We start from the raw sequence: 12,955 nt of genomic DNA, 5'->3' as shown, positions 1-12,955 counted from the left end.
TAATCAGACTCCAAGTGACATCAGATTTACATGTTTTTGATTGAAATGAGAACACCTCACCTTGCCCTGGAGGATCCATCAGAGATTACTGATGTCAGTTCATCTGCTGTATTCCTCAAAAACTCAAAACTTGTATGATCAGACTCCAAGTGACTTCAGAGTATTACACTTTTTTCTTGAAATTAGCATACATGACCTTGCATTGGCAGCTCCATCAGAGATTAATGATATCAATTTCTATGCAACATTCCTGAAAAATTCAAATCATGTATGATCAGACTCCAAGTGACTTCAGGGAGGTATACTTTTGGCTTGAAATTAGTACACATCACCTTGCATTGGCAGATTCATATGAGATTACTGATGTCAATTCATTCGCAATAGTCCAAAATAATTGAAAACATGTATGGTCAGTCTACAAGGGACTTCAGAGAGTAAAACATGTTTTTGCTTGAAGTTAGTATACCTCACCATGCACTATTAGGTCTATCACAGATTTCTACCAATTCATCTGCAGTATTCCTAAAAAATTCAAAACACGGTCAGACTCCAAGTGACTTCAGAGATTTACACTTTTTTGTTTGAAAGTAGTATACCTTACCTTAATCTGGCCGCATCATCATGGAGTGATGATGTCAGTTCATCTGCAGCATTCCTAAAAAAGTCAAAAAATAGTATGATCAACCTCTAAGTAACTTCAGAGAGAAACACATTTTTCATTGAAACTTGTATGCATCACCTTGCTTTGTCTGCTCCATAAGGTATTACTGATGATAATTCATCTGCAGCATTCCTAAAAAATTGATAATATGTATAATCAGACTCCAAGTGACATCAGAGAGTTACACGTTTTTGATTGAAATGAGAACACCTCACCTTGCCCTGAAGGATCCATCAGAGATTACTGATGTCTGTTCATCTGCTGCATTCCTTAAAAAACAAAACTTGTATGATCAGACTCCAAGAGACTTCAGAGTATTACATTTTGTTTCTTGAAATTAGTATACATCACTTTGCATTGGCAGCTCCATCAGAGATTAATGATATAAATTTCTCTGCAACATTCCTAAAAAATTCAAACCATGTATGGTCAGACTCCAGGTGACTTCAGGGAGGTATACTTTTGGCTTGAAATTAGTATACCTCACCTTGCAGTGGCAGATTCATATGAGATTACTGATGCTAATTTATTTGCGATATTCCTAAATAATTGAAAACACGTATGATCAGTCTCCAAGTGAGTTCAGAGAGTAAAACATGATTTTTGCTTGAAATTAGTATACCTCACCATGCACTGTTGTGTCCATCAGAGATTTTTGCCAAATCATCTGCAGTATTCCTAAAGAATTCTAAACAATTATGGTCAAAATCCAAGTGACTTCAAAGATATACACTTTTTTGTTTGAAAGTAGTATACCTTACCTTAATCGTGCCGCAGCATCAGGGATTGCTGATGTCAATTCATCTGCAGCATTCCTAAGAAAGTCAAAACATGTATAATCAGCCTCCAAGTAGGCTTGAAACATTTTTGCTTGAAACTCGTATGACTCGCCTAGAATTATCCGCTGCAGAAGGTATTACTTATGACAGTTCATCTGCAGCATTTCTAAAATATTCAAAACATGTATGATCAGACTCCAAGTGACTTCAGAGAGTTACACGTTTTTGATTGAAATGAGTACCCCTCACCTTGCACGGTCGGATCCATCATATATTACTGATGTCAGTTCATCTACAGCATTCCTAAAAAACTCAAAACTTGTAAGATTAGATTTCAAGTAACCACAGAGTGTTACACGTTTTTTCTTGAAATTAGTATACATCACCTTGCATTGGCAGCTCCATCAGAGATTAATGATGTCAATTACTCTGCAACATTCCTAAAAATTTCAAATCATGTATGATCAGACTCCAAGTGACTTCAGCGAGGTATACTTTTGGCTTGAAATTAGTACACATCACCTTGCATTGGCAGATTCATATGAGGTCACTGGTGTCAATTCATTCGCAATATTCCTAAATAATTGAAAATATGTATGATCAGTATCCAAGAGTCTTCAGAGAGTAAAACATGTTTTTGCTTAAAATTAGTATACCTCACCATGCACTGGTGGGTCCATCAGAGATTTCTCTTGTCAACTCATCTGCAGTATTCCCCAAAAATTCCAAAACATATATGGTCAGACTCCAAGTGCCTTCAGAGTGTTACACTTTTTTGTTTCAACGTAGTGTACCTCACCTTACACTGGCTGCATCATCAGGGATTGCTGATGTCCATTCATCTTCAGCATTCCTTCAAAGTCAAAACATGTGTGAGCAGAGTACAAGTGCCTTCAGAGGGTTACCCGTTTTTGATTGAAGCAACTCACCTTGCACTGGCAGGTCCATCAGTGATTAGATATCTCAATTCATCTGCAGCATTTCTTAATAATTCAAAACGTGTATGATTAGTCTCCAAATGACATCTAATCCTTACAAATTTTTGCTTGAAACTCAACTGCTTCAACTTGCATTGGCCGCTACATAAAATATAACCCATGTCTATTCATCTGCAGCATTCCTAGAAAAGTCAAAACATGTATGATCAGTCTCCAAGTGACTTCAGAGATAAACGCATTTTTGCTTGAAATTCATGTGCCTCATGTTGCATTGCCGGCACCATAAAATATTCTCATGTCAAATCATCTGCAGCATTCCTAAAAAATTCAAAACATGTATGATCACACTCCAAGTGACTTCAGAGAGTTACACATTTTCACTTGAAATTAGTATAGCTAACCTTGCATTGGCGGATTCATGTGAGATTACTGATGTCAGTTCATTTGCAATATTTCTAAAAAATTGAAAACATGTATGATCAGTCTCCAAGTGACTTCAGAGATAAATGCATTTTTCTTGAAACCTGCATGCCTCATCTTGCATTGGCGGCACCATCAAATATTTCTGATGCCAAATCATCTGCAGCATTCCTAAAAAATTCAAAACATGTATGATCACACTCCAAGTGACTTCAGAGTTACACTCTTTTGCCTGAAATTAGTATACCTAACCTTGCATTGGCAGATTCATGTGAGATTGCTGATGTCAATTCATTTTCAACATTCTTAAAAAATTGAAAACATGTATGATCAGACTCCAAGAGACTTCAGAGAGAAAAATATTTTTTTGCTTGAAATTAGTATACCTCACCTTACACTGGTGGGTCCATCAGAGATTTCTCATGTCAATTCATGTACAGTATTCCTCAAAAATTCAAAACACATATCATCAGACGCCAAGTGACTTCAGAGAGTTACACTTTTTTGCTTGAAATTAGTATACCTCTCCTTCCATTGGCAGCTCCACCCGAGATTATTTATCTGCAACATTCCTAAAAAGTTCAAATCATGTATAATCAGACTCCAAGTGACTTCAGGGAGGTATACTTTTTGCTTGAAATTAGTATAGCTAAACTTGCATTGGTGGATACATGTGAGATTACTGATGTCAATTCATTTGCAGCAATCATAAAAAATTGAAAACATGTATGATCAGTCTCCAAGAGACTTGAGAGAGTAAAATATTTTTTTGCTTGAAATTATTATATCTCACCTTGCACTGGTGGGTCCATCAGAGATCTCTCATGTCAATTCATCTGCAGTATAGCTAAAAAATTCTAAACACATATGGTCAGACTCCAAGTGACTACACAGATTTACACTTTTTGTTTGAATGCAGTATACCTCACCTTTCACTGGCCGCATCATCAGTAATTGCTGATGTCAACTTCATCTGCCGCATTCCTAAAAATGTCAAAACATCTATGATCAGCGTCCAAGTAACTTCAGAGAGTAACACATTTTTGCTTGAAACTCGTATGCCTCACTTTGCATTGGCCGCTCCATAAGGTATTACTCATGTCAATTCTTCTGCAGCATTCCTTAAAAATTCAAATCATGTATGATCAGACTGCACGTGAGTTCAGGGAGGTATACTTTTGGCTTGAAATTGGTATACATCACCTTGCATTGGCAGATTCATATGAGATTACTGAAGTCAATTCATTTGCAACACTCTTAAAAAATTTAAAACATGTATGATCAGACTCCAAGAGAATTCAGAGTATAACGCATTTTTTCTGGCCACACCCACAGCAACCGTGGAGCTCCATACTGGCCGGGCAAGAATTAGAAACTCTGCCTGCACACAGCTACCCAGCACAAGCCACTAGGATTCGCTGTTCTCCCCGGAGACAAAGGTCACAAACCAGCAAGAAGGTACTTTCTCTTAGGCAACACACTGCCAGTTCCCCTCAAATAGCTCTACCTCCATGAAAAGGCAGAAGAATTTGATACAGACTAAGATCACAGAGGCAAACTCTGAGAAGGAGATAGACCTCACCAATATCCCTGAAAAATAATTAAAAATAAAGCTCATAACCATGCTTATGGAGCTGCAGAGAAATATGCAAGAGCTAAGGGATGATGTCTGGAAGGAAATTACAGAAATGAAACAATCTCTGAAAGGATTTATAAGCAGAATTGATAATATGCAAGAGGTCATTGATGGAATAGAAACCAGAGAACAGAAATGCATAGAAGCTGATGCAGAGGGAGATAAAAGGATCTCCAGGAATGAAACAATATTAAGAGAACTGTGTGACCAATCCAAAAGGAACAATATCCACATTATATGGGTACCAGAAGTAGAAGAGAGATAAAAAGGGATAGAACATGTATTTGAAGGATTAATTGCTGAAAACTTCCCCAAACTGGGGAAGGAAATAATCGATCAGACCATGTAAATACACAGAACCCCCAGCAGAAGGGACCCAAGGAAGACAACACCAAGACACATAATAATTAAAATGACAAAGGTCAAGGACAAGGACAAAGTTTTAAAGGCAGCTACAGATAGAAAAGAAGGTCACCTACAAAGGAAAACCCATCAGGCTATCATCAGACTTCTCAACAGAAACATTACAGCCTGGAAGGGAATGGCATGATATATTAATTGCATTGAAACAGAAGTGCCTTGAACCAGGAATACTGTATCCACCACGATTATCATTTAAATATGAAGGACAGATTAAACAATTCCAAGACAAGCAAAAGTTGAGGGAATTTACCTCCCACAAACCACCTCTACAGGGTATTTTAGAGGGACTGCTCCAGATGGGAGCACTCCTAAGACTAAATAGATGTCACAAGAGAAAATAAAATCACAGCAAAGAAAGCAGATCAACTAAATACTAACTAAAGGCAAAAAATAAAATCAACTACCCACAAAAGCTGTTAAAGGAAACACAAAAGAGCACAGAATAAAACAACCAACATATAAAAAATGGAGGAGAAGGAATAAGAAGAGAGAAAAATAAATAATAACCAGACAGTGTTTAAAATAGCTCAATAAGCAAGTTAAGTTAGACAGTAAGATACTAAAGAAGATAACCTTGAACCTTTGGTAACTACGAATCTAAAGCCTGCAATGGCTATAAGTACATATCTTTCAATAATCACTCTAAATGTAAATGGACTGAATGCACCAATAAAAAGACACAGAGTAATAGAATGGATCAAAAAGCAAGACCCATCCCTATGCTGCTTACAAGACACTCACCTCAAACCCAAAGACATGTGCAGGTTAAAAACCAAGGGATGGAAAAAGATATTTCATGCCAACAAAAGCAGGTGTTGCAGTAGTATCAGACAAAATAGACTTCAAAAAAAGAAAGTAAAAAGATAAAGAAGGACATTACATAATGATAAAGGGCTCAGTCCAACAAGAGGATATGACCATTATAAATATCTATGCACCCAACACAGGTGCATCAACATATGTGAAACAAATACTAACAGAACTAAAGGAGGAAAGAGAACTCAATGCATTCATTTTAGGAGACTTCAACACGCCATTCACTCCAAGGGATAGATCTACCAGACAGAAAGTAAGTAAGGACACAGAGGCACTGAACAACACACTAGAACAGATGGACCTAATAGACATCTATAGACCTCTACATCCAAAAGCCACTATTTACAATAGCCAAGAAATGGAAGCAACCTAAGTGTCCATCAGTAGATGAATGGATAAAGAAGATGTGGTACATATACACAATGGAATATTATTCATCCATAAGAAGAAAACAAATCCTACCATTTGCAACAACATGGATGGAGCTAGAGGGTATAAATAAGCAGGCAGAGAAAGACAAACACCAAATTATTTTACTCATACGTCGAGTATAGGAACAAAGAAAGACTGAAGGAACAAAACAGCAGCAGAATCACAGAACCTAAGAATGATCTAACAGTTACCAAAGGAAAAAGAAACTGGGGAGAATGGGAGGGAAGGGAGGGATAAGGGTGAGGAAAAAGAAAGGGGGTATTACAATTAGCATGTATAATGTGTGTGGGGGGGCATGGGAAGAGCTGTGCAACACAGAGAAGACAAGTAGTGATTAAACAGCATATTACTACGCTGATGGACAGTGACTGTAGTGGGGTTTGTGAGGGGGACTTGGTGAAGGGGAGACCCTAGTAAACATAATGTTCTTCATGTACTTGTAGATTAATGACAACAAAATAAATAAATAAATAAATAAATTAAATAATAAACTTGTATGATCAGACTCCAAGTGACTTCAGAGAGTTACAATATTTTGCCTCAAATTAGTATACCTCACCTTGTGTTGGCAGCTCCATCAGAGATTACTGATGTCAGTTCATCTGCAGCACTCCTAAAAAACTGCAAACATGTATGATCAGTCTCGAAGTGACTTCAGAGAGTAACACATCACTTCATTGAAATTATTATAATCACCTTGCATTGGCGGCTCCATTAGAGATTAATATTGTCTATTCATCTCAACCATTCCTAAAAAATTCAAAGCATGTACGATCAGTCTCCATGTGACTTCTGACCGTTACACTTTTTTGTTTGCAATTAGCATACCTCACCTTGCATTGGCAGCTCCATCAGAGACTACTGATGTCAATTCATCTGCAGCATTCCTAAAAAATTCAAAACATGTATTATCAGACTTCATGTGACTTCAGAGAGTTATACTTTTTTGCTTCAAATTACTATATCTCCTATATCTCACCTTTCATTGGTGGCTCCATCAGATATTACTGATGTCAATACATCTGCAGCATTCCTAAAAACTTCAAAACACTTATGGTGAGACGTTAAGTAACTACAGAGAGTTACACTTTTTTTGCTTTAAATTAGTACACCTCACCTTGCATTGGCAGCTCCATGAGAGATTACTGATGTCAATTCAGCTGGAGCGTTCCTAAAAAATTCAACATGTGTATGATAAGATTCCACTTGACTTCAGGGAGGTATACTTTTTGCTTGAAATTAGTATACCTCACCTTGCATTGGTGGATTCATGCGAGATTACTGATGTCTTTTCATTTGCAACATTCCTAAAAAACTGAAACTTGTATGATCAGTCTCCAAGGGACCTAAGAGAGTAAAACATTTTTGCTTGAAATTAGTATACCTCACCTTGCACTGGCGGGTCCATCAGAGATTACTTATGTCAATTCATCTGCAATATTCCTAAAAATTCAAAACACATATGGTCAGACTCCAAGTTACTTCAGAGGGTTACAGTTTTTTGCTTGAGATTAGTATACCTCACGTTGCACTGGCGGCACCATCAGGACTGCTGATGTCAATTCATCTTCAGCGTTCCTAAGACATTCAAAAGATGTATTATCATACTCCAAGTGACTTCAGAGAGTTATACTTTTTTGTTGAAAATAGTATACCTCACCTTGAATTTGTGTACTCATGTGAGATTACTGATGTCAATTCATTTCCAACATTCCTTTAAAACTAAAAACATGTCTGATCAGTCTCCAAGTGACTTTAGAGAGTAAAACATTTTTGCTTTAAATTAGTACACCTCACCTTGCATTGGCGGGTCCATCAGCGATTGATGATGTCAATTCATCTGCAGCATTCCTAAAAAACTGAAAACGTATGATCAGTCTCAAAGTGACTTCAGGGAGTAACACATTATTTCATTGAAATTAGTATATGTCACCTTGCATTGGCGGCTCCATCCTATATTACTGACATCAATTCATCTGCAGCATTCCTGAAAAATTCAAAACACATATGACCAGTCTTCAAGTGACTTCATAGTTACAATTTTGTTTGAAATTAGTTACAAGTAGTCTGCAGTTTCAAACTGGTTGAACTCTAAAAAACAATCTATACATTATTTGGAATTTGTGAAGCAGTATTCCAGCTTCCCCTAAAAATCAGGCTTTATATAGTTGTAATGATGATCTTAGACCTGTCAAAAGAACTTAATGAAGCAAGAGAAGTACAATTCCTTATTCCTAAACCTCTTATGCACAACTGTATTGAGGCCAAGTTTAGTCCAAAATTCAACTTCTGTTTGTAGATACACATTCTTCCATCCTCTTCCAATTTCCTGATTTTCAAGTCCCTGCATCATATTCTTACTCTCCCTGTATCATGTATGTCTTTTCTGTTTCTTATTCAGGTTAGTGTAACTGCAGGCCTGAGATAGGGGCTCCTTCCAATATGAGGACACAGATACATTGGGGACACCAGCTTTAGGTGACAGCAGAATGTCAGAGGGCATGAGATAGAGCTGAGGTCCATGAGCTACTCTTTTCTGCTGAGAGCTCCACTGCTCCCAGCCCACCGCTGCCTTCTCCTGGCTCCAGATAGGATTCTCTCTTCTCCTGGCCCAATCTAGCAGAGTCTCATACACAGACATCATGAGAGTTTCCTAAGAGTTCTGGCTGGTAGTTACTAAAGGTTACAAACAGACAACGAGTAAGGTCTCCCTCTTATGAACTTTTCCTTTTTCTCCCTAGATCCCAAATGAAAGTTGCCTACAAAGCTTACACTTTCTTATAGTGACCTACTGCCAGCAATGCTCCCTCCCAATGCTTCCCATCAGATCAGGCAAGCCAACTCACCTCTTGTTCTCACTGTTGTCAGAGGACCTTAAAGGAGTGACCATAACTCTGCCAAGGAGTAATACACACAGAAAATAGAGTGAGACATCTGGGAAGACAATCAGATTCTTTCTTCTGGCAGGATTTCAGGACCTAAAAAATAAAATCATGAGGAAACATGACAGAAGCTAGACAGTATAGCATTCAGACCTCTGAGACAGCCTCCAGGCTGTGTATAAATCCCCTGGAAAGAGAAGGAAGGGAGGAGGCACAGAATTCACGATTAAACCTCATTTCTTCTTCCCCATTTTGTCAACCATTGGCATGCTCTGGGATAGATTTGGGAAACATGAAAGAGATCTAAGAATGTATCGACAGAAGATTGTGTGGATTCAGGTAATAGGTAATGAAGGGACACAGGAGAAAGGAAAGAAAATGCCAGCACAATGACTATTCCAATGTCAAGGGCTAGTCCTTGGTGACCACTTCCTAGAGAAGAAACAAGCAGATAGGTCAAGCTTGGCCTAAATGATGTTTAAGGATTTTTTCTAAACTGAAACCAGAGAATACGTTTGGAATAATTTCTTTTTCTCTGACTTCATTTCAAAAAAGATATCTGGTTATATTATCCAAAGTTAAGACATCCAACTTGCCACTACCACCACTGGCTTGGGTAATTTAATCTCACTGCAACTTAATTTACTCATCCATAAAATAAGACACATGCAAAAAGTATTTTCCATCCGTCAACTTCATGAAATCATGCTAAATACTCACTATTTTATAAATATTACTGGTTTTTAGGCAGCCTGCCCTCTTCACCTGAAGTTATGCCAAAAAACAATCAGTATGTGACAATGTATACTGATACATATTTTAAATTTCAAAACACTTGAAGATTCTTATCAAATACACTACCATAATTCCCTGGGAAATCTTGGGCTCCTATCCAAGATGACAAATAGTCTTGTTCCCAAAACTACAGAAGTCAAACCGAAGTATGAATTCCAAGTAGTAATGCCAACACAACCCTGGGAGACTACAGAGCAGGGTGAGCTATTCCTTAACTGGTGGACAGAAGGAGGAAAAAGGCTGCTGGGGGCAGTCCTGAGGGACTCAGTGGGAGGGAGAATTTTAAGTTCTGTTCTTGCCTTTCCTCTGAGTTGCTTGGAGACAATCACTGACTCCTCAGTAGGAACCAGTAACAATTACCCAGTGTAGTAAGGACAAAATCAGAGCAGCATTAGGTTGGCTGATGAAAACAGGACAAGGGCTGAAAAGCAAGCTTTGGGTGTTCACTCCTCTCCTCCTCATCTCCAAAGCCCCTAGGTGACAACCTCCTAAATGCTGGCTGTGCACAGTCTCTCACAGGCGACACACCCTGACCAGAGTTGTTGCTTGAGATTCTATCCCCAGGATCATTACCTTCCCTCATGTCAAATGTATCTGAGAAAGACATATCTCAGGTCCTTGCTTCCACTGAGGGTATCTATATAATACCTCCCCCAAGCCAGGACATTTTCAAAGTTAAAAGGATGTTCTATTAATAATTATGCTAAGACCACAGCCACAGGCTGAGGTTGTCATAAGCAAACCTCAAGTCCTTCCCTAATAAAAGTTACCAGAGGGCCAGTGACCACAGAACATGAGCCTACAGGTCAAAACAATCAGACACCTGGGGAGCACAACTGCTGAGAAGGAAATACAACAAACCGAACAACAGACCATCTGAGGCAAAACTACTGGAACCTACTAACCAAGATTTTAAATAAGTATGAGAAATACACTTTAAGTTATAAGAGACGATGTCAATAACATGAAATGAGAGTAGGAAATCATAAGAAAAATATCTAAGAGGAAATCTTAAGTATAAAAGTGTAGTTGAAATACTTAGTGGAATAATAGTAGTTTGGATCCATGTGAGAGCAAACTGGTTTAGAGTTGGAAGATGAGATCAAGAAACTCTGCAGAAAAGAAAAAAGAAGAAAAGGAAAGAAGAGAGAGAACATACAAAAGAAAAGCCAGTTGATATGGACAATAAAAACAGATCCGTAATATCTGGATTATAGTCATCTGAGAATAAACGGAAAAAGAAAATGTAGAAGTGGCACTATTTAAAAAATAATGACAAATTTTCCCAAAGTTAAAGAATATCACAGAAGTGATATTTCATCTAACAAATGTTTCAATGGTACTTACTAAGTGCCAGGCATTGTCCTGATGCTTCATGATATTACTTAAATTGATTCTCACTAAAATCCTTGAGTTAGTTACTATTACGCATTTTAACCTATTCACAGGCCTTGAAACATTCACATATTTCTAATATCAATCACACTGTTCTGTAAACCACTAATCTCACCAATCACTGTTTGTGATCTTCACTGCAGAAATGGACAATATTTCAGGTCGTTGCTCCGAGATGGGACAGCTGAAGCCCTTGTAGTAGCTGTCTCTGGGAAATGGCCCTACCCATGGGCAGTGCATCCCCCATCAGGGCAAACAGCTGCCCCTAGAGAAGAAGCTTCAAGTGGCCATCACTGGTACATGCACGTTATTACTGGCACACTGCTGAAGCTATTGTGTTTTTAAGGAAGTTGTAGGCTTACAACAAAGTCTTTAAACTGTGCCAAGTTTCATTTGCATATAGCTTATATTTATTATGAAAGAAGGCACCCATGTATTCCTCATTCTATTAACCAAGGCTGTGATTTATGCTTTAAATTCAGTAAATTTGAGTCTTATTACTTACATATTTCTTTTTGGACACATGAACCAGAGATATAAGGGTTCTTTTTTAATCTCTGCATAGTATTGTTTTGTGGCTCAATTTAATCTAGAATTAATCTAAGAAAAAGACAAGCACATATTATTTTATATTCAATGTTTTTAAAACATGTATGACATCCCCCAGTTAGAAAGAAAGTCACACATGGAACTTACTAGATATAGATCAGCATTCTAAACTCTGGAATCCACAAATACAAAATCTACAGTATTGTGGAATTTTATCAATCCTGTGAAACATACATTCTGTATTTGCCCTTAGTATTTTAGTTCAAGAAATAAGGGAAACATTTTTTGAATGTTCAGTAAAATTTAATGAAAACTTAAAATTTTAAATAAAACTTAATAAACTTTAAGTTTAGGTCAAGTATAGGACATTTTAAGAGATTGCTCACTTGCTACACAAAATGCAGACAGAATGAAAAAAAGCCCATTTCAAATCAATTTTATATCATCATAGTAATTTATGATATTTCCATCCTTCACAGAGAATATTTATATCACCCAAGAAAACGATGTCACTGGAGAATAAAAAGACTGTGTTGCCAAGCACATTGCCAAGTTAGCAAGTGTAACATGTCTACACTGAGGCAGCCAGGAACATGCCACAAGCCCCTATTTTAAGTAAGGAGAGAAAAACAAAAGTAAGAGAAAAATACTTGTGATGGAGGGCAGAGACAGGAGACAGGCATCATGAGTAATTTTCCAAACAAGCTGAGATATAAACAGTATAGTAAGAAAAGGAGAGATTCCATCTTAAGGCTAGATTCCATTTTAAGAGCCAGTAAGGAAGTAAGATCCCTAAAATTTTCTTTAGCAGACAATAACTCAGTCCGCCTTGGGGGCAAGGCAGATGGTCTTGACTGATATGTTCCCAGAGGGAAGTCACTATCCTGGGGAGGAACAGGACCAATAAACTTCTTGTGTTAAGTATATTCTTATTACTTTAAGAATTAGCTGGAGGACTGGTAACAGGAGGAGGCATAGTGTCTCTCACCTAAGCGTCTTGACACCACTTGACAACTACACCCCTGGCCCTTTGTCACATTCCTGAAAAATCCTTAAAAGCGGGAACCCCCAACCTTTCAGTGCCTCCTGAGGACATCCACACTTTTTCTCTCTTCAAGTGGGTGTTTAAATAAAGCTTTCTCACTGTTCAACTTAATTGTGTTTTGTCTCTCTGCGCTTTTACAGTGATAAGTGTCTTTGTTTCTTTTCTATTTCATTCTATTTCCAAG

Source organism: Manis javanica, chromosome 15 (assembly GCF_040802235.1).
Source record: "Manis javanica isolate MJ-LG chromosome 15, MJ_LKY, whole genome shotgun sequence".
NCBI classification, from domain to species: domain Eukaryota; kingdom Metazoa; phylum Chordata; class Mammalia; order Pholidota; family Manidae; genus Manis; species Manis javanica.
Note: the sequence above shows the minus strand (reverse complement) of the source record.